The 20874-nt window shown below is 42.0% G+C and overlaps 1 protein-coding gene across 1 annotated transcript in view; it reads left to right on the top strand.

Annotated features, from left to right (window-relative positions):
- Positions 1–20874, top strand: part of LOC105568986 (MOXD1 homolog 2) — a 211739-nt gene that overhangs the window by 92115 nt on the left and 98750 nt on the right. The window lies entirely within an intron of this gene.

Below are 20874 nucleotides of genomic sequence, written 5' to 3'. Positions count from 1 at the left end.
TTAACAAAACGAGATGAACATAATAAATGTCACAAGGATTCAAATGCGCTATCAAGTATATGGGGTCACCGACCTCTGCAAGGAAGTACTTGTTAGTAAAATCAAAAGATACAATGTTTTGAGGAAATTTGACAGCTCTTTGAGACTTGACAATATTACATATTTTTAAATATGTTTTTAAATGTTTTTAAATGTGCATATATATCCTAGCATATTAATGCAGTTGATCAATAATGTATTAAGTGATTTTTGTTAAATGAAAAAAATTATATGAATTTATAAAAATCAAACGGGGCTCCACTAAAGCAGCCATACTAACCGCTCTTTTGTCCTGGAGCCACCTTAAACCACTTATTTAACGATAACCGATTGTCTGATTTTGCGTTTTGTTTGTCTGACGTGACGAGAGCACGCAACGGATTGAGAATCGTACGATTACGCGGATACGGAACGTCGTGCATAAAGATCCGTGTTGTCGCGCGCATTTGATGTTAAATACAATACGTTTACCAGACTTTGAGCTTTATTTGTTCGTGAAAATTGCAGTAAAGTGAAAAAAGATTTATATTCGCGTTTTATATTTAACGTGAATCGTGCGCTTGACCCGTTTTGTCCTGCATTTAACATTATCGCCCGAGTCTCGAGTGTTGCCTAAAATTCCAGTGCGCTCGCTCGACAAATATTCGATAAAACCGATTGTGTCGCATTTATGTGACGAATTTTATCGTATTGTCACATATAATCGCGCGCATTTTGCTGCATTGTAAAAGGTCGCCTATACGTTTTATTACTTGGTTCGCGTATCAAATATCATTTTTTAAAATTGCCCTAATATGAAAATCGCATGTATCGCGGCTTGAGGACCGTGCGGCAGTGTAAAAATTACTAGCGCATTTATGTACCGTGTTTAACGTTATTCGCGAGTGTACGTCGAAAAAAATACGACGAAAGTTTCGGGAGTCAGCGTATAAAATCCGGGCGGCACCGATCAACCGATAGGTACATTTTTTGTGAGAGAGAGGGAGCCCAGGCTAAGCCCGCCAAGGCGTTTTCGTCGTCGGCCGGAAATTGATTTTCCGTGGCGTACACGTCGCGCATACCGGCGCACGAGAGTCGACAGGTTTCTTTTTCTCTCTTTCTCTTTCATGGAAAGGAAGAATATCTGGCTATCGATCGAATTTCCCCGATAATATAGCGCGATTGATCGACGCGTCGCGCTGCAGCTGCCGCAAAATCCAGTTTATCTGGAGTACGTCGTTCAAGACGTAGCGATCCTGCTGGATGGTAGCAATATTTATGTATCTTCGGCATATTCGATTTAAAACTTTGCAGCTCGGATAAAATCAAGCTATACGTACGGAATGAGAGACACGTAAATTGCACTCAAGGAATCATCTTGAGAAGAAAAAAAGATGACGTACTGAAAGTAGGATGTCTGGACACTTTGTTCACGCTTATTTTATCCTAATAAGATCCGGCCAGGGACCGCCTCTCGGATGTCCAACGAAAAGAAGTACCTTGTAACCTAGAGAATAATGCCCGAGGACACGACGAGCAGAGGCAACGGCAGGCCCAAGGGCGATCTGCTCGCTCCTATAAGCATGCTTCGGCGTGTCGTCCGAGCGCGGATGTCGCGTGCGCGCGGTCGTTTGTCACGCTCTCGCAGTGATTTATACAATTACTTGGCGCGAGTGCTGTTTGTTAACAGCATGTAGAACCGCGGGTCTCGGCGTGTGCCGACCTCATCGTCCTCCGTCGTTGTCGTCGTCGCGAAGTGCACACCGTGCACGACCGTTGCGTTTTGCCAGCTGACCGAATTCGCATTTAGCGGACGAACGTCGGCGGGCGGCGAGGGAGGCTCGCGTCTCTCAGTTCGCTAATGTAGTAGTTGCAATTAAGCTAATGTCGCCTTCGGCGAGCGAACGACTCGCATCTCTTTGAGAATGACCCGTCTTGAGGTATGTTGCACTCGCGCTTATGTGTGCATGTGTCATATACGTATATGTTCGTTCGCAAAAGGCGGTCAATGTGGGTCGAGGTTGAATTTTGATACTAATTTGGAATAATTGCACGATCCCTTTGTCGGAAAAGCGAGTGGTAGAGGGGAGGAGGCATGTCCCAGAATCCACAGTTGCAGCGCATAATAGACGTGACACAAGTAAGTCAAAGACAGACGCATTTTAGACGCCAAGTGAAAAAGGACTATCGCAAATATCGCTAATTTCTATGAATACATGTATATCCCGCGGGACAGACGAACAAAGTATTTGTTGTTTCATAAAATACTGGTTGCGAGAGGGAGAGAGCGAAGGAACTGTTTTAGAAAAGGGAATATATAAATACCATTCAAATATTTTCCGTGTTAGCGACGAGAGATATCTCTCTTTTCTCTTCTCGGAGAATGACGGTATAAATAACCGGCTGTGTCTGTGGAGACGACGAAGGTGTCTGTCATAAAGTCGACGACATGCCTTTAAAGGAGCGATACTCGAGCGAGCTGCTGCGAAACTTTTCTTATAAATTCCTCACCAGCCCTAAAACAAAATAGAAGTTTCACGTGACAGGGGCGTAAAACTTTAGAGATTTCGCAATGAATACTTTATTAACGAAAGATCGAACGCATAAAAAGTATATGACAGCCGTAAAGCGGATTCCGGTTACAACAACGGATAGCATCGCTCTTCTGAATTTCGCGCAAAAAATCTATCGCGATACGATATGTATCGGTAAAACACGGCGGATGGAAGAAGAGCGATCGCGAAAACGTTCGCTGACGAAAAGCCTTGCACTCGTCATAACCAAATTATACGCTTCACTCACGAGCGCGTTAAATTGCAATTAGCGTTCGTTTTTCCATTCTTTCCGCCATTTCCCTTTCGGCTTTTTACACTAGATACCATCGATATGCCTAGTGTCGGCGATTTTTTTTTTAAAGGAGCAATTTTTCGTCAGCACACACTGTCAAAGTTCAATGCAAAATACACCCTTGGAATCAAGCGTTTCTCTTGACAATGTAAAGGTTAATCACGGTCAAAGTATGTAAATTTTTACATTTTTTTAACAATATTTAAGCACCTTGCACTTGAAATATCGCTAGATCCCTGTACTTACTATTAGAAAGCACGAAATCTTTTTCAATTAAAAACAGATCGTCAATATTTTCCAATCGCAACGTTGAGTTACGGCGGAAATTTGGCGGAAGTTTGATCGTTGTTTGGAAATAATCTCTTTGAAGATACCGCCTTTCGTGCATATATATCTCGGTGTTCGGTCAGGTGTTGTTGAACGGTTTGGAACATGGAAGCATGGGGTGTAGCTATATGGGATCATAAGCCGCTTGAATTCAATTAAGGCTTCATAAGGTAGATTACTTCGAAACTCTGGGGAATTTAGCAAAAGTGTGCTACGTGTATCAATATATATTTGGGAAATTACATAATTAGAATGCAAATTACACGATTAAAATCAATTACCAACGTTTACGACAACGAAATTATTGTTTCAAGCAAGTCTTATTATTACTGTATTCTTCATAAAATTTCTCATTTACAGTTACTTTCCAATTTGTTATCTATTCACATAACTATTTGTGACGGATTACATTTTTAAGATATTTAATTATTTTTACTGCACTAACGCACACTTCACTTTGTTTATTTAGAATATATATATAATATTTAATAATGCACTTAAAATTATATTATTACTATAGCTGCCATTGTTATCACAAGAGCTTCACATTGTTTGTACGAATAATTTATCGATGGCGTAATGAACGCCATAGTTACACTTTCATAAATTGTCACGGTCGGTTAAATACCATTTGTTATACGCCTATTCCCTTTTATGAATTTTCAAATATGCAAATTTTGTATCGGGACAATGTAACTCGCGCGTGAATACTTTGTCATAACGTGTATTATTACATATGTACGCACTTCCGCGTATGCCACCGCGTTCAGCATCAGTAATCTTGCCGCAACGACTTCGATCATCGATCGCGAAACACCGAGTTCCTCGAAGCGCCTCGAGAATCTCAGATGGATTCACGTCGCGCGGATCTGGTTGTAACGAACCACCTCCGGTCTTGATATATCTACTCAGGACCGATGTAAAGATAGTACAGCAACGAGGATCGCGATTTTCTCCAACTGTGCTTCATATGAAATATGAAGTTGGAAAAAATCTTTTAAGATCCCGTTATCAAAACTTACCTGATCAACAGCATAAATTCTCCTATCATTAAGGATTATTCTTGTATCTAGGATTTTCATACGTAAAATTAAATATCAAATTTCGTCTGCAGTGCTCGAATATTGTGCATTTCTAGATCGTCTCGCACTTGAAACCTCCACGCTTTTGTTTCTAAGGGGAATTCAGGATTTTATACCTCGGAATCTCGAAGTTGCACTTGATTTTACATTTTTGTCTTCTTCGGTAATCTTAGTTCGAAATTTTTCCACGGAGTTTCATACGGAATTCTTATTCCCGCGTAAGAATTAAGTTTCTCGAGGGTAAGTCTCGCTTTGCCGAGAGCCCTGAACTATCCTTGAACCGGTCTTGCATCTATCCACATCTGCGGCGAGAGCGGTCTGCGGTTTATCCCTCATTACGCGCGATTCGTTCGCGGCAGGAACGCGCTCTCATCGCTCGATTTTCTCCCGGTCGATTTCGCGGCCCTCTTCGCGGCTTCTTCATCGCGGTCCACCGTCGCAGTTATTTGCCGATTTGCAACTCGCCCCGGAGCACGTGATAACGAGCCTCGTGGTGAGCGAGGAAATCGTCGGCAGCACCAATCGCTGCCGATCGCCGCGAGCTCGCACTTTGTATGCATCTTTACTGGCGCGATGCAGTTCTCGCCAGTGGAGATGATGTAAATAGATCATCGGTTCGATTATGGATACGTAGCTGGTTTTTACAACGATTCCCCCCCTCCCGTAGCAGGTCAGAAGAAAATAGCGCATATCCGCTTTAAAATGTCTCATGTATTTTGAAAAGATGAAGAAATATATAATATCAGGTTTCAAATTCACTAATCGATTTACTGATTGAATTTCATCAACTTATCCGCTGTCACAGCGAGTAATATTGAGAACTATTCATATTTTCTATTTTAATACTATTTTTGCATTGTGATTTTATTGCCCGCCGGCAGCAAGTTAAATTCATCCAAAATCATCGAACGTTCGCCACTCTCTACATTTTACAATATTGAGAAATCGATAATTTCGCGTTACCGTAGATAACCGTTCGAATGATTCCGCGACTGCGCGGTCGAAAGTCGATGATGAGGATTCCATTGAATGGGCTCCGGCAAGGATAAACGGGCAGGAAGAAGTCGCCCTTCGAAACGAATCGCCACAATTAAGCGCGCAATTATTCGCCCCCGAAGACGCCCCGAAGGCTGCCGTTAATTTAATTTGCCTCGCGGGGGACGTTGCCGGGAGAAAAACGATCGGCGAGATTGCGAATCGCGGGAAGCGACGTCGAGGGAAAATCGCTCTTAGCTGTATTTTCCGAATGCGAATCGAAAGTTACGCGCCGTCTCCGGGCCGTTCACAATCCCGATAATGAAACCGCTCCGGGTCGGCTTCCCCGCTGTTTATTTTTCCATAGTAATTGCGCCGCTTGCTTCCTGGACCCGACAAGACTTTTTAGTTTAGGCCAAGTTGCTTTTGGGTCGTGTATGAATTACCTCGACCATTACGAAGAAAGGGTTTTCGCGAATTTACGCGAGCGAAGTCGATTCACTTAAATTAAATGGAATTAAACTTCTTTATAGAATCGAAAATAGGAGTTGCAAGAGTCCGTGAAAAATACTTCGAATTGAAAATTAGCGCATCGCTGTAAATTTAGATTAGATAAATTGCTGTTGCTTCTTGTCTCGACAACCGCACGTGATATAAATTTATTCGTATCCGACGAGAAAAGCGTTCTCGACGAGTTCTAAGTGAGTTTCTGAAAGCTATTCGATGCTCGACGGCATATATCGAATTGTTCGCAAATAAATATTTGTGGCGGAGGTATATCTTAGGAACGAAAACTAGATACTAAAAGGAAGACGAAGAATGCGATGTTTCTCCGGTGGTTGCGACATATAGATTGAAAATATAATATCTGATACATATTACATTTGGCAAAACGTCGGCTGAAAACGCAACAGTTTCCTTTACGTGCGTACCTACCGCACAATAGCGAGAGGAATATCATCCCTTGGGGAGGCAATTAAATCAAAGTCGAGAGTGTAGGAAAAAAAAAGAAACTTCGAACAAAGGGCAAAAATATGAGGTAAATGTAGGCAGGAATGAGTTAATTGTACACCTGTATCTCTTGTTCTCTCTCACATTCTGGCACAATGCAGTCGTAATTAGACGTCGGCCTAGCACAACGCACGGTAAACGCGGCGCTTTGGGTCATTGTGCAAGACGGCACATTTGATGCCTTGTATTCAAAGACAAACTTCGCGCTCAAATACAAAGAGAGAGAGAGAGAGAGAGAGAGAGAGAGAGAGAGAGAGAGAGAGAGAGAGAGAGAGAAAAGGGAGGGCCCTTATGTTCTCTCCCTTCTGCAACAAGTCTACGCGGCTGGTCTCTCAATCAAACTATTTGTTCTTCTTCGCGCACAATGATCTCGCGTGATCCCTCCATTCGACCGTAACTAGAAGAATTGTCTGGCGATGCGCAGAACGCAGTTTCTCGATGCCGATCCCGGGGCATATCGGCCATGAAGGGAACGTCGGCGGCTTTTTGCCCATTGTCTCAGCACCGCCTTGCGTACGTGTCTATCGTCGTGAGGCATCGCGGGCGATAAATCGTCCGCGGTCTCGCCCTTCCTCCCCTCGGACCTCGCGTTGCCGTCGACGAGGGAGCGCGTGACTTTGCGCTTCCGTTCTCGCAGGTGCGCGCCGCATACGTCCCGGCACCGCCGCAGCAGCCATCATTGCGGTACCGGGGACAAAGGTGCCTTAAATGTACTTAAGACGCCACGCACCGGGTCTGCCCACTCGCCCAATCGTAGCCTCCGCACGACGACGCCATTTTTTCGCCCGGACATGCACGGGGCGTAATGCCGACGGGGCGTTTGACCGCGTGTGCGACACGTGTCGCCGGGTGCACGTGGTTTTACAAACACGCGTGGAGACAAGGCGAGAGTTAACTTTCCTCGATCGTGTCGTTATTTCGAAAAGAGAGAGAAAAGTAAAGTTGCTTCCTTTTATAGATTGCTTTCAACTTACTGTATATACATATCGCGATTTTGTATCGCAAGTGTATTGATTTGCCTGAAAAATCGCCCGAGTTGAATTACGAGTAACAGCGATACGATTAAAGCGAACGTTGAATATTACAGGATAAAAGCGAGCGTCGAACGATCAAGATATCTGCGAGCGACGAGATCCATTACCCGTGCTGATTGTGCATAGTCGATGCCGGGCTTTTGGAGAACGTTGTCGACTACTGCAAGAATCATAGCTGTACCTGAATGGTCCTGTAATAGGCAATTAAGCCCGTTTATTCGGCTGTAACGGTAATTCCAGGCGGTTAAATGAAACAAAGGATAATAAATAAATAAAATATCGCATACGGTGGGAGAGACAAGTTAACGAACCGTTGCAATTGGCCTTGAAATTTCGTTCTTTATAAAAGATAAAGAAGGCATCTCGCAAGAAGCATTCGTAATCATTTCGGGAACACAAAACACGCCACATCTCGTCAGTCCTGTCACCGTGCGAGACACAGACGGATAACCGGGTAAACTTTAGGCTCGTAAGAGAATTTACGGGCGAGAAGGGGCGAGAAATATTTTGCTCAAGTTCCGACCATCGTCATCCACCGGTAGTATCGTCATCATCGGCCATTCCGCAGGGTGCTTTCGCGACCTCACTTTAAAGGGATAACGCGTTCGGAGACTTATCTCATAATATATTTATAGTGACGTTACGATGGCTATATATTATCCCTCCATTGCCGCCACGCTGTCCCTCCTCGCTCGACCGATGTATTATGCATTCCGAAGGCGATGTATTCTCGCATGCGCGAACGCGCGCGTTATCCGCCTTATACATTTTTGACCTGAATCTATCGGCCTCGCGCTACAGCTCGGGCACTATGCGGCGTTAATCCTCTAAAAAAAAACGAGTTCTTATTTATTGATAGGAAAATTGGGATTTTTCGGCGAGAACACTTTGGAAATTTTTTACGAACTTCTATAATTTGACTTATAAAGAGTGATGTAATATTTCGCATGATTCTTCGGATATCAAGAACCGCGGTAAAAATGTCTACGTGAAAATATTAACGCTGTCCGACGAAGTTTTTTTTTTCGTTTGACAGAGCTTCCGCCGTGCTTATTTTATTTTGCAAAAAAAGAACAAAACGTTTGCATACATAGTTTCTTTGTTTATACGCTGGTACCGGCATTAATGGTCCCGATTGATACTGCCAGCTGATGAAGACCGATAAAGTTCAATCGACAATTATGGCGACATAAAAGCAGCTTGTGTCCGAGAGCACGCAACCAACTGCAATTTCTTTCTTTCCTTATCTTCCTTTTTTTCCCCTATGCGGGTTAAGAAGAGTTAGATTAGCCTCACGGTGTTCCGCAGGCTAAATAACCAATTATGAATACCCAGCGCTCATCTGCGGACACAAGTCGAGCCGCGGTCTCGCGGTCTCGACGCCGCGCCGTCGAGGTTCCTCGATCCCTGAAGAGAGCCCCGACGATGACGTACTCCTGGCCCATTACTCCCTCATTTGCCCCGAGTCCATAGAAACGTAATTAAATCCTCCGAGCGGACGCGAAGCGAATCGTGGGAAAGTTGAGATGGCGAGAAAGGAAGAAATAGGTCGCCGAGACCCTCTTTCGCGTACTTTTGACAAGCTCCCGTTAATCGGCGCTACCGGGATTGTGGTCCTCTCGTCATTTTTCGAGAAGCTAATTGGCTGAGCATTGTAATTAACAAGTCTATCGCGAGCAAGCGTGACAGAAGGAACTTACGCGGTCGCGTTTTCCTCAGAAATACCGCCAACGACGTAATAATGTATGGCGAGTGGAGCATGGAGTGAAACGTATAGGACATAAGTAGAACATGATTACAAGTGGACTTCCTAAGTATATACAGCTATAGGCAAAATTGGGCGCCCTCCTGATCATTATACCGCAAATCTAAGTGTGCTACTTTTACACGCAATTTTGTCAATGGCTGTATGTGTAAATACAATTTTTTTAAGTTGTATAAACAATTATATTTTCTTTCGCCAACTTTATTTCTATTGCATTTTTCTGTTTGTTTTAAGCGAGTCCTCTTAGAGTATGATAAATTTCTCCCATTCTCTCTCTCTCTCTCTCTCTTTCTCTCAAGAACGGCATTCATTTTCTCATTCTCAGTTTTCTACATCCCTTCCCCTTCTTTCTCCGAGTTACTTTTAACTTCCGAAGTTTATCTTTCCGCGCACCGTTCTCACAGAGTCGCTCGCCTCGCGAGGCAACTCGCGGCTTCGATACAAACTTTACACTTAGTGCATTATGAATACCGCGATTTCGCGAACTTATTCGGTATGGCCATTTTTAAAAGAGGAAACTGCGAACAGCGCGAATCACACAAGAGTCTTGTTTATTATTTTTCTGCTTCTTTTAAGAACAAATTTGCATTAAATTGTCAGACATTTGAAAGTTTTCGAGAAGTTTTAAAGAAAAGAACTTGTATTACGTAAATATGTAGATAATTTGTTATTCATTTAAAAGTTATTTTTAAAATATTGGAATTTTTTTAGACATATTAAATGTAATTTTATCTAACAATATGTTAAAATTTGTATAAAACCGTATGGAAAGGGTCGTATTAAATTATAAGTATTGATAAAATTTAAAATAATATAATAAAGTTAAAATTATAATTAATTAATATAAAATATTATTTTTCGATTCCAGCAAATAAATTATGATTTAATGAAGCTTTGCAAAAGCGATGGAGAAAATGGAACTATAATGATAGAAAAATTACTCGATCAGCATCGACAATGAATCGATGGTATTTTAACGAGTTTGACGGCAATCCCGATTGGGAAAATGATTTAAATATCACATAGGCGGCAATTAAATGCGCGCTAATGAATACAATTGCGCGACGTTTTTAACATTCCTATCTGATTTCCCGTCAATGGTATGTATTTATACATACCTCGACGTAGCTAAAATATTTTATAATGATATCGCCATCCGGCTTTCTTCGATCAACTCATTTCACTCGATAATGTTACGTGTTCCGCCGCAATTAATGATGGAATATTGCAGTAACCGCATTGACTTGTCGCCAAATAATACACATTTTCTCTCGCAGTCGATATACTCAATGATTTCGTCATTCTCTTAAGTAACACCGTTTCATATTAACGAGAATTTGATAGTCATCAAGAATTACATCAAATTTACTAGTAATCCGATCAAATCTTTTTTTTATTAGAATTTATGTACAAAACTACTCCTTCTTCTTCTTCCTCGTGTATTAGGCTTAAAGTCTGTTTTATCCAGTTCTCGTTCTGGTACTTTGAGCATTTGGTTTTACTTCATCTTCGGTAGGCTGCTAACCTTGCCGAAGAAAACCTCCCATCTGGAGGGCTTTACCCCTAAAGGGGTATGTGTGGCAAAATACTCTCGCGGTGGTTGCCACTTCTCTTCGGGAGATTCCGAAAACAACCAGCGGTGTCCGTGGATTTGAACTCGGATCTTTTCGTTCATTTGTTTACTAAGCAGCGAGAAATCTCCGCGCCACACTTGCCACTCAAAACTACTTAATTTATATAATTGAAAATATCAAGTTAACATTTTAGGTAAAATTTATAAAATAAAATTATATATAAATAAATATATTATTATATAATATATACATAGAATTCTCAAATTTAATGGAAAAGTTTTTACTGTGGCTATTTTTCTTAATTTTTAATTAAATTATATATATATTAAAGAGAATTCTTCGTTGATTTGTGAATTTCTTGTATTTATTTTACAAAATAATGTAACAACTTTATCGAATACTTCGTAAATGAAAGAATTTATTAACGTAGGAGTAATTATTAAACTAAAGTATTAATAGAGGAAATTCAGAATGGCACTATGCCGCCATTATTAATCGATGAATAAGGAAGTTTTCGACTTTGTTTACGTAACTCGCTTGAACCTCGTTGGTTCGATACAATGACGTGTTCAGAGACAATTAACAAACCATTGCATCAACTAAATCACTAAATCGCTATAGCGATCATACACGGAATACGCTCTCATTTGCAATTAGAATGGCTAGGTGGATTATTCATTGTGCGTAACGACGTTGAGCATCGTATTAATATCGATCCATTCTAGCGTTCGTATATTCGCTTCAGCCTCATTAGGCTCTTAAACAATTGTAGCGATTAAGTGAATATGACGATATCGTTGATCATAATTTAGCGTCATTTGGTAGATTAGCGTAATTATTCCTTATTCACTGGATAACGGAGTAGTTTATTACATCATGATTTCATATGACTTACTCACTTACTTTTCTCTGAAAAAACAAAGTGGTTGGAAGGGTCAGAATGATTCGAAAGGATCAAAAAGGTTATATCAAAGTCTTTTTGAAATACTTGAATCTAAGTTAATTAAGATAATCAGATTGCAATTCTAAAATTGTCCAAATTTTGTATAAGAAAGTCAATTTGCGACGTGACAAATACATCTTTGTAAAGGAAATTAACATGTACAACGTAATGTGGCCTACTTTTGTATGCACATACATACATAAAAATCAGAATTGCGGATTTCCTGATTAATCTCGAATTGCGACCTCGTTATTCTGTAGGTTATGATGTATGATATCTATTTGTTTCTGATCCTTAACTTTCCATTTACCGCACATAGAGCTATTAATCTTCATGCATGACGTAAACGATAATGCTGTAGAAATGCTTTTTTAATGGGAATATCGCAAGCGTTTTGTGACTCGTTTCTGTTCTCTCCTAGTTTACTCTGTAAATCGTCCACGATAAAAAAAAGAACGATGCATGGAAATCAAAGGGTTTTTCCAGTATACAAAGGTCCGTACCGAAACGTGTCGAAAATCCGGATTAGCGAAATTGCTTTATTTTTCTGAATGGTAGTTCTACCTATGATATCCGGATAGTCGGACGTGTTGAATTTTAGTTTAAGTTCGTAGCGGGAATGGATTAAAATTTCATTACCGCGAATAATGTTCGTCGAAAAAAAAAAGAAATGAATCAACTGTGATATAATTTATGGTGGTCGAAATTCTTTTTGCGCGAGTTGCAACGCACATGCGCCGAATCAAGTAGATAGAAATGCAGATTATGAAATGTAGATAGGAAGAAAAAAATTGGGCCAACTAGTCGGCCAGCTGATCAACATCGGAGTAATCAGAGCTCGGTCCCAGTTGCGGCGGAGATTGATTAAAACTGAGAAAAAGCTCCCCTTTTCTGAATTCACCGGGGTTTTCGTGTCTCCGGACGGTAAAACCCATTTCATTAATGCGTTCGACGGCTCGTCGCGCGCTTCGCGATATCGCTCACGTAACTCCTCCCGACGTTGCGTGCGTTGTTAGAGTAACGTGCACGGTCGCGATTAGCGAGGGCACCGTTGCATTAAACGGCGCACCAAGTTCCAGCAGTCTTACGCAGAGTCACGTACGTACACTCATTTGTAGCTGTCGCAACCGCGGATAAGACCGCCCATTGTTTTTCTCTATTTTTTTTTCTTTAAGGACATTGTTGAATTTTTTGTTAGCTAATCGAACGAGAAAAGAAGTGTGTCGCGCGTACCAGACCACGCTAGGAATTAATCCTTCATTCTCATCGTATGAGATGTGTTATCCGAGGAAAAGGAGAAAATATAACAGCGTACGTTCTCGTCAGCTTGACGTTGCGGAAATTTGAATTGGTAATTTCGTGAAACGGATATATCTTTCCGTGAAAAACAATTCTCCGGGAACAAGCACGTACGCCGCCGGTAATATTTTAAGTTTAGCGGATGTATATTTTTTTCAGATTTCAGATCCCCTCGTACGCCCCAACCAAATTGCGCTCGCCGCCGAAGTTGCATAATTAAACTCGCGCGCGTTCGCGGCGGCGGACTGTAATAAGCGTTTTGTCGCGCAAATAGTTTTTGGCAATTAACAAAATGATGGGATCGCCGCTGATATATTGAGACGCGTCGGGACTCTTCGCGATCGGTGATCCCGTTATTTCCACGCGAATGACGCGTTCATTCTATTAATCCGCCATCTCCGCTTGTCGTTCAGCTCGATCATCATCCGTAACGTGTTCCGACTCCGGATGCCCGATCGCGATAATAACGCAATTTGGATCGCGTCCCAGACATCTTCACACCACATCGAACGATTTTACGGGCGTTAATTGGTACGTTCGGTGCCTGCTATGTCGGCTTGTATATCCTTCCTTTCTCGCTTTTTTTTTCCCTCCGACATCTGAAGAGGACCGATGTCAGTCTGATGGATGAGATGCAGTCGTGTGCATACTCGAGGACGCGCTCGATATTAGTTCGTCGACCTCGCTCGCCGCTTAAAACAGTATGATGTGTTGAAATACTTAAATTCGGTGACCCGTTCGCCATTACCCGGTATAGAATTTCGCAAATATCGATACTTTTTTTAGCGTCAAGCGTGCTAATTGTAAAACAAATTGCTGATGGTAAAAAAAACGATTCTGCGTGCGATATGTTTAGTCCGTTTTCAGTGTCGCTAAGATAGGAGACGGAATTAAAAACGTCAATTATATCGACATTTTTAATTCCAAGTTCTATTCGGTCCGAGAAATTTATAGCCAATCAATTTGCCACTTTTACGAAAAAGCAGCATTTTTATTAGCTACACATTGCTCAGACCGAGATTTTCGATCGAATTTTAGCATCGTCAACACCATGGCTTTACAGATGATCTGACAGATGTTTGGCAGCGATCTCTCTCGAAAAAGCCCGCAACTATTTCTACACGCCATACTGCTCTTTTTCTCTTCTTCTAGACTTGGATTTCTGGACTTGCGTTTATTAGAAGTAATAATTTTTTCTAGGCTATTAATCTTATTTCGAACTGCACGATATTGTTCTTATATGTTGTCCCCAGAGTATACTGGTTTCATTTTGTATGTATTTATTGTAGAATTCTTGTATCAAGCAAATTGTCGTCAAGTGTAACAAAAATTTTTAATTTTTTTTTCACTTGACGACAATTTTGATATAAAGTCGAGCAGCATAGTCTAGATTTTGTTGCGTACTTTAATTCCGTGAAAGAGTTTTGCATTTCTATAAAGCCAATTAAAATATTACTTCTAACAAAGACTGTCGGTAAAACAGACGGCTTTAGGATCCCCTTAATCGCGTTTGTTAAAAATAAGAAAAAAATCTCATTTGATCTTGCAGGCGTTGGGGATGTTCGTGTATAGATATACAATGTTTGAAGACACTTATTGATCGCGTAAATACGTCGGCGGAACGATATTTCCAATAGCAGTAGACTGAGCTGGAGATTCGGGCGCGTTGAAATTTATGTGAAATTCTACCTACATACATATACCCCCGCTTGCGAATCCAAGTTTTGCTTTTGACATTTGTCGGCGATATCGTGCTTTATTTGTTCCCCGGCGCTGCCGCATACATCGCGGCCGCCGTTTTTACATACACCGACGACTTCGGGGACGGTGCGATGCGCTTTCTTTCGGATAAATCAATATGCCGGCGCGCCGGTAAACAAGTAAATCAACGCGGGGTAACGACGCGCGACACGGAAATGCGCCGATCGGCAATTGTGCTCGCATGTCTGGGGTGTTTTGTGAGAATATAATTTAGCTTGGCACATACGTACGCCCTCCTCCCCTCGCCGTTGTCTCAAAATGAAATTCTTAAGCTAAATTTTCCCAGAACTGGCTTTTAACAAATGTGAAAAGCACATGATGTGTACAGAGAGATGGAAATGATAAATGTGCGCTCTAAAGCTTGACGCCTAAATCTACAATGTGCTCTTTGATGTCTAGAAACATTCGGTTTTATATAAGCAAGTCAAAACGCTAATAAATTTGTCAACAATGTACGATTATGCAATTTATTAACTTGCACAAAATTCTTAAACGTATTCATTGGCTACAAAACAGAATGTTTCTAGACGCAGAGAGCACATTGTAGATGAGACTTCAGTAATTTAGAATTACTGTTTTTCAGTTCCTGATGCCAATTAATTCTTTTTTCTCAAACGTGTGAGTGAATCTCTTGATAATTTTTACCAGTTTCCTAGATTTTTATATTCGACTTTCGGAAGTTAGAGAGAATTTTTTGGAAGAGAAGATTGTGAAACATAAATACAAGGGAATATGGGGTTATAAATATAAGGGAAGATATAAATCAACTTGACACAAAATTATACACATTGGTTTTTCACCAAACGCTGCGCTGAGTAAAGACGGGATCTTTTTCGCGTTCTCAGGCGAAAGAAACGTAATACGAAGAGAGCGAATTCGATCGATCATCGTACTCGTACATGTACGCATAGTATGCGCTATCACCACGTGAATTTGTGCACGCGAGAGACCCTCGATCCCGACGGGTCCTCGCGCCCGGTCGGGCGCTCATTATTTGCCAACTCGCCCATTCACGCCTCCGTACACGCGACACGTCGATTTATCGGGCGACCAACATTTCGATTCGCGTCGTTTTCGCGAAAGCGGTCCTCGATTTATTTATCTTAGGGAGGAGTTTGCACCGACCGAGGGGGATGGTTTATCATCCTCGCGCGGCGTCGCATCCCGTTGCGCTGGCGTCGGTATGTATACAAGGCGGTTTCACAATACCGAGTTCGAATCTCTTAACAAAAATTCGAAACGAAGAGAATGCAATTTTTCCAGGACCAATATGAGTCGTCCATCTACAGTGACAATATGAAACAATCAATTATTTACATTTTTTTTCATTTCTTTAAAAAAAGATTTGACGTAGCGTGAGTGTACTTCAACTCTGTACCGTTTTGACACATTGCAAAACAATTAAATTGCAGTTATGCATTTTTGCACCATAAACGAACATTTATATATAAATCTACGGTGCAAGGAATATTCGAAAGCGTTAAAATCGCAGGGGAAACTTTTCTTTTTCGCACGAACTGAAGTGGCGAAATCTCAATGAACGCAGTTCATAGTAGATTCGAAAGTCGTGGAAAATCTGTCGCAGTTTGTCGTAGAACGCGGTCTCTAAGCACGATGCGATCTTAACGGAGCACCCCGTATAGGGGAAACCGTGCCAGGGTGATGCCGCCGGTGCCAGGACGCAATTGGAGAGCAATCGACTGAACGACACGCCGCAAATCAAACCGTACCCGCGCGCAGTTCCATCCTCTCCGAGCTGCGTTGCGCCGCGTCACTCGTTCCCTTCGCTATGTCCCTTTCGACCGGGATGGTGTCCGCGTTCACCCTTTCGGATTCGCCTCCGTTGTGTCCTCTCAATTTGAGTCGACATTTCTCCGGTGCGCTGAAGCGGCCCGGGCAGCTGCTGCGACCGATGCATCACCTCGACGGGACGTTTCGTCGCACGCGCCGCTACTGTTAATTGCGTCGATTGTTTTCGGGCCGGCGATCGTTTGACGGCGGCCGACAAATCCTTGGATGAACCAAAGAGGATTAAACAGAGGAGAAGTTTCGCGACGACAATGTGCCGCGCTGTAGATTTATGGTGCTCCATGGTGGAAATGAACGCGAGCTAATCTGCAGCAACACTTGACTGGCGGTTGATGGAGCAGCAGCGAAACTTTTGTTGAAAAACAATTTTTCCCATAATTGTATTAGCTGTTCCAATAAAAACAGATTTTAAGAACAACTTTAGTCTAATAACAAATTTTAATTAAATTTTTTTAATTAATCAATATAGTGCTTGACGATTAAAACTTACAATAGAGAATAATGTACTTGTACTACAACAATGGGCCATGCCGTAGATTTACGGTGTTGTGTGATGAAAATAAACGCGAGCTATTCTGCAGCGACATTTTCTTAACTGGCGGTTATTGAGGTAACAGCGAAGCTGATATTGAAAAACAGTTTTTACCCTAATTCTATTGCAATAAAAATTAATTTTAATTCAATTTTTTAATATCAGTTAATAACATTTGATGGTTAATAATTGGGTAATTAAATTGCACACGTATATAGTTGTATATCTGTAATAACATTTTAATTTTTAATTCTTATTTGAAATTTATTTCTGAATATTTTCTATAATATCAGGCAGAATATTACGAATATAATATGCAATTATGATGCAGGCTTACAATATAGTTAATAATATCCATTAAAATAATATAATTATCCAGGCAATTAAAAAGTCAAGTGTCCTCAAAATTATTACACAAAGATTCGCGGTTTTTTCCGCGCTGCGGATAGCGGTGCAAATAAATTTTATTTGAACTTTCGTGAAATTAATTGATCCGTTACCGATTTCAAGCCGATTTCCTCCTAAAACTTGATGAACATAATTTCCAACTAAGTCATCCGCTGGCTTGCCCTTAAAATTAGCGAATTGTAACGGCGATGAAATGTTTAATTCATGTCGCTTAGTTGGAATTCGCGTAAGCTCGTGTTACGCATCCGATTGCCGATACATCGGGTTTGTTAATCGGCAGAATTAGCCGGCGCTTCTCCTTTGTATGCAAGTTCGAACCGTCCAATTATTTCCGCGTAACGTCGTGCTCCTGATACGCGTATCTCGCGCATATTCCGTTATTGCTGATTGAATCGATCGGTTTTAATTTCGCGGTTACTGCGCCAGTACCGTAAATCAAGCCGATTGCGATGCACGCTGTCGGCAGTGCCGCGCACCTTGACCCCTGTTAAATCACATGATTTCTAATTCGAACGCTGCGTCTTTTTTTTTCAAACCATAAACATCGCGAACGTTATTTCATCATTGCTATTTTTTGAGCTGTCTTTCTAAAATTTAATCGTCAGGAAAAATGATCGTCGTTAGCGACAGATTGTCTCGAATCCACTTGCTAGGCCCGATTTTTCCAACGTTGCTCAACTTTGACCTTAGTTCAACTCGCTCTCTTCCTATGGGGATAGTTAGAAAGAGACAAAGGGTAAGTTGGATCTAGGTTGTTGTTAGGCGACGTTGGAAAAACCAGGCCTTAGGCGAGGCACATTTTATCAACTCATTGCGCGTTCTGGTTACGATATGTCGCGAGTGATAAAAAAAATTAGGATTAAAAAATATTTATTATCGAGCAACCATGTTGTTTGTAGCGCAGATTCATTTGCGCAAAATGCAATCCTGTTGAGCTCATTGCACAATTACGTCGCAAATATCCGCCACGGTAAACATCAGTTCGGACCGCGCGATCGCGAGGGATTAAACCAGTTCGTCGGCTGCTGTTTGGCGCCGAACTCGTCGATGATTTCCGCGCGTGTACACGTCGGATTGGCTTACTATTTGCGGCGCATCGGCCGATGCGCCGCGCCATTGTCGCCGTTAATTGAAACGATCGTTTGCAGATCCGCGGTCGATCCATGGTCGGGGCGGAGGGAGGGTGGTTCGGCCCACCTCCGCTCCCCTCCCTTTACCACCCGTGCCCCACAGGTCGCACGTGCGTGTCGCGATACGCAGGTGCACGCGATCGGCATGCTGTATTTTCATCGCCGCACTCCGGTTGATCGATGATCTCGATGAAGCGCGCACCAGCGCTCGCTCATCTCCGCTCTCTCGCGGTCGCCACGCAAAAAAAGCGTTGAAAAAGCGTTGTACAGCGTGAGCTACAAGCTGTGTAACAAACATTAACAGGGCGTTTGCGGTAGCGCTTGAAGAAAAACCGATTCCGCGCGAACTTGGATTCTCCTCGGCTTTATCGCCGGGGCCCCGCCCCCCGTTTACATTTTAATCCGAGATGATCATTTCGATCGTTCGCCGCGATAATTACGCACTGCCGAACTTTTACTGAATCTGCCGTCGAATTTTGGTCCCAATAAATTCATTGTTAAAATATATTTCAACAATTCGGGAATTTATTAGTAATACTAGTCGCCTGGCAGAAACTGTATTGCACAATCCGCGCAAACAATGCGCCAATATCTCCCGTTTTTATCAATTTATTGAAACGTTCGAATATAGCGTTTCTCTCCGATATTTTCAATCGAATAAATTTCCCCGCAAAAAATTTCCGGCGTGCGTATTTTAGCCACACCTGCGATCTCGAGGATGTGGTGTGCGCTCGTAGTTGCTGCCTCTACAGCAATCTCGCCCTTAACTCGTGCCGTGCTCGGCGCGAAGCGCTTACTCCGCAAGTACAAATTGACTTTTTTTCCTCTCCCCCTGCGGGACGTGCCTGATTGCTGAAAATGCAAAATAAACGGTAGCGCGGCTATCCCGGCCGACCTCAATCCGGCCCATCCCTTTTTCGAGACACGCGCACGGTAAAACGAGAAATTCTCTTTGTTCGCGGATTCATTCCGCCGGAAACTTAATTTTCTCGCGTTTCCCCTCGAAGCTTCGTTGCTCCACCTCGTGTCCGTCGTTATGCCCGAAGAAACAAAGCTTTATCGCCGATAAAGAGGTCAATAGCAATTTTTACCGCGGAATCGGCGGTAATGTCTTCGTTGAATGGCGGTCCATTAAGCCCGCCCTGTTGGATTCTTGAAAATGCTATAGCGACCACCGCGCCGGCGTGAGGATAAATTAATCGTGACGTTGATCGTTATTTATGAGTATTTCTGCTTGGGAAAACGGGGCAGTCAGTTCACTCGTCGGATATGTTTCCACGCTATGGATATAAGCATTGCCCCGTTGACGGCTGAAGCGAGTCGTAATATTCTTGATACGGCCCTTCTTTTTAATTTTCTTCTAACACCTACGCTCTTCGCTCACGAAAATTCTCCATAAAGATTTACGAGATTTACCTTGGTCATTTCGCACTCCTGAAGCGAAATTCGTACACAATGATTACAATATTTCGCTTCGTGCACTGAAAGATTAGTCGAACAATGACAATATTGTGTTAGATTATGAAATAGTATCATATGTTCTTTTATACACATCGTACATATACATATATGTTATATATTGTAATCTTGAACTTTGCTGACTGTAAAGATCTTGATGAATGTAGAGTACATATATAGAGGAAAGTTCTCATTATTAGGTTTCTAATATAAGACAGCAGGTTTCCAACATCGAAATTCAATCACAAATCTTTTTTTGCGACGATTACACGATCTAACAATGAATTTTCTACTAAACAGATTTCATTCCAGGGGCAATAAATTCACGATAAAACCAACAGATGATGCCTATTAATTTAGTAGCAGCCACGCTATCTTATATTAGGAATTTATCTCGTAATAGGGGACTTTCCTCTACTACGTATGTAAATGTGTAAGCTTTGTTTCGACGATCCACGTTGAGCGGTCGCAACCAGTCGAATTCCTCTCGCTGTGATTATTAAAGTTAGTTTGGACAAGTCTGCTTAGCAATCTGGATCTCCTCTTATACTTGAATAATTAAGATCGTATACACATGCAATGAAATTTACACTTAAACAGAAATTTCCTTTGTACAAAGTACTTGGGGCAGCTGATACTTTTGTACAAGATTCATTTTAGCGATCGCATTTTCCTGTTTGGCGCGATGCACAGTATTTTTTCGTGAAAAAGAACCAAGTCGACCGTATAGAGGTTGAAGCGATTTCAAGTGGAGCGCAAGCGTAAATGGCCACTGGCACTGCTAGCGCTTAAGGACGATAAAATACGATGCGTACGACTATCGTGCGAATTATGTGGGAAAGCAAGCGCCGCGGAAGACGCGCATGCACAAGTACACACATGGCGTGCACACGATCATTTG

This window comes from Vollenhovia emeryi, unplaced genomic scaffold (assembly GCF_000949405.1).
Source record: "Vollenhovia emeryi isolate VEMERY1.0 unplaced genomic scaffold, V.emery_V1.0 DF939126.1, whole genome shotgun sequence".
NCBI classification, from domain to species: domain Eukaryota; kingdom Metazoa; phylum Arthropoda; class Insecta; order Hymenoptera; family Formicidae; genus Vollenhovia; species Vollenhovia emeryi.
Note: the sequence above shows the minus strand (reverse complement) of the source record. Positions and strands in the feature narration are given on the sequence as shown.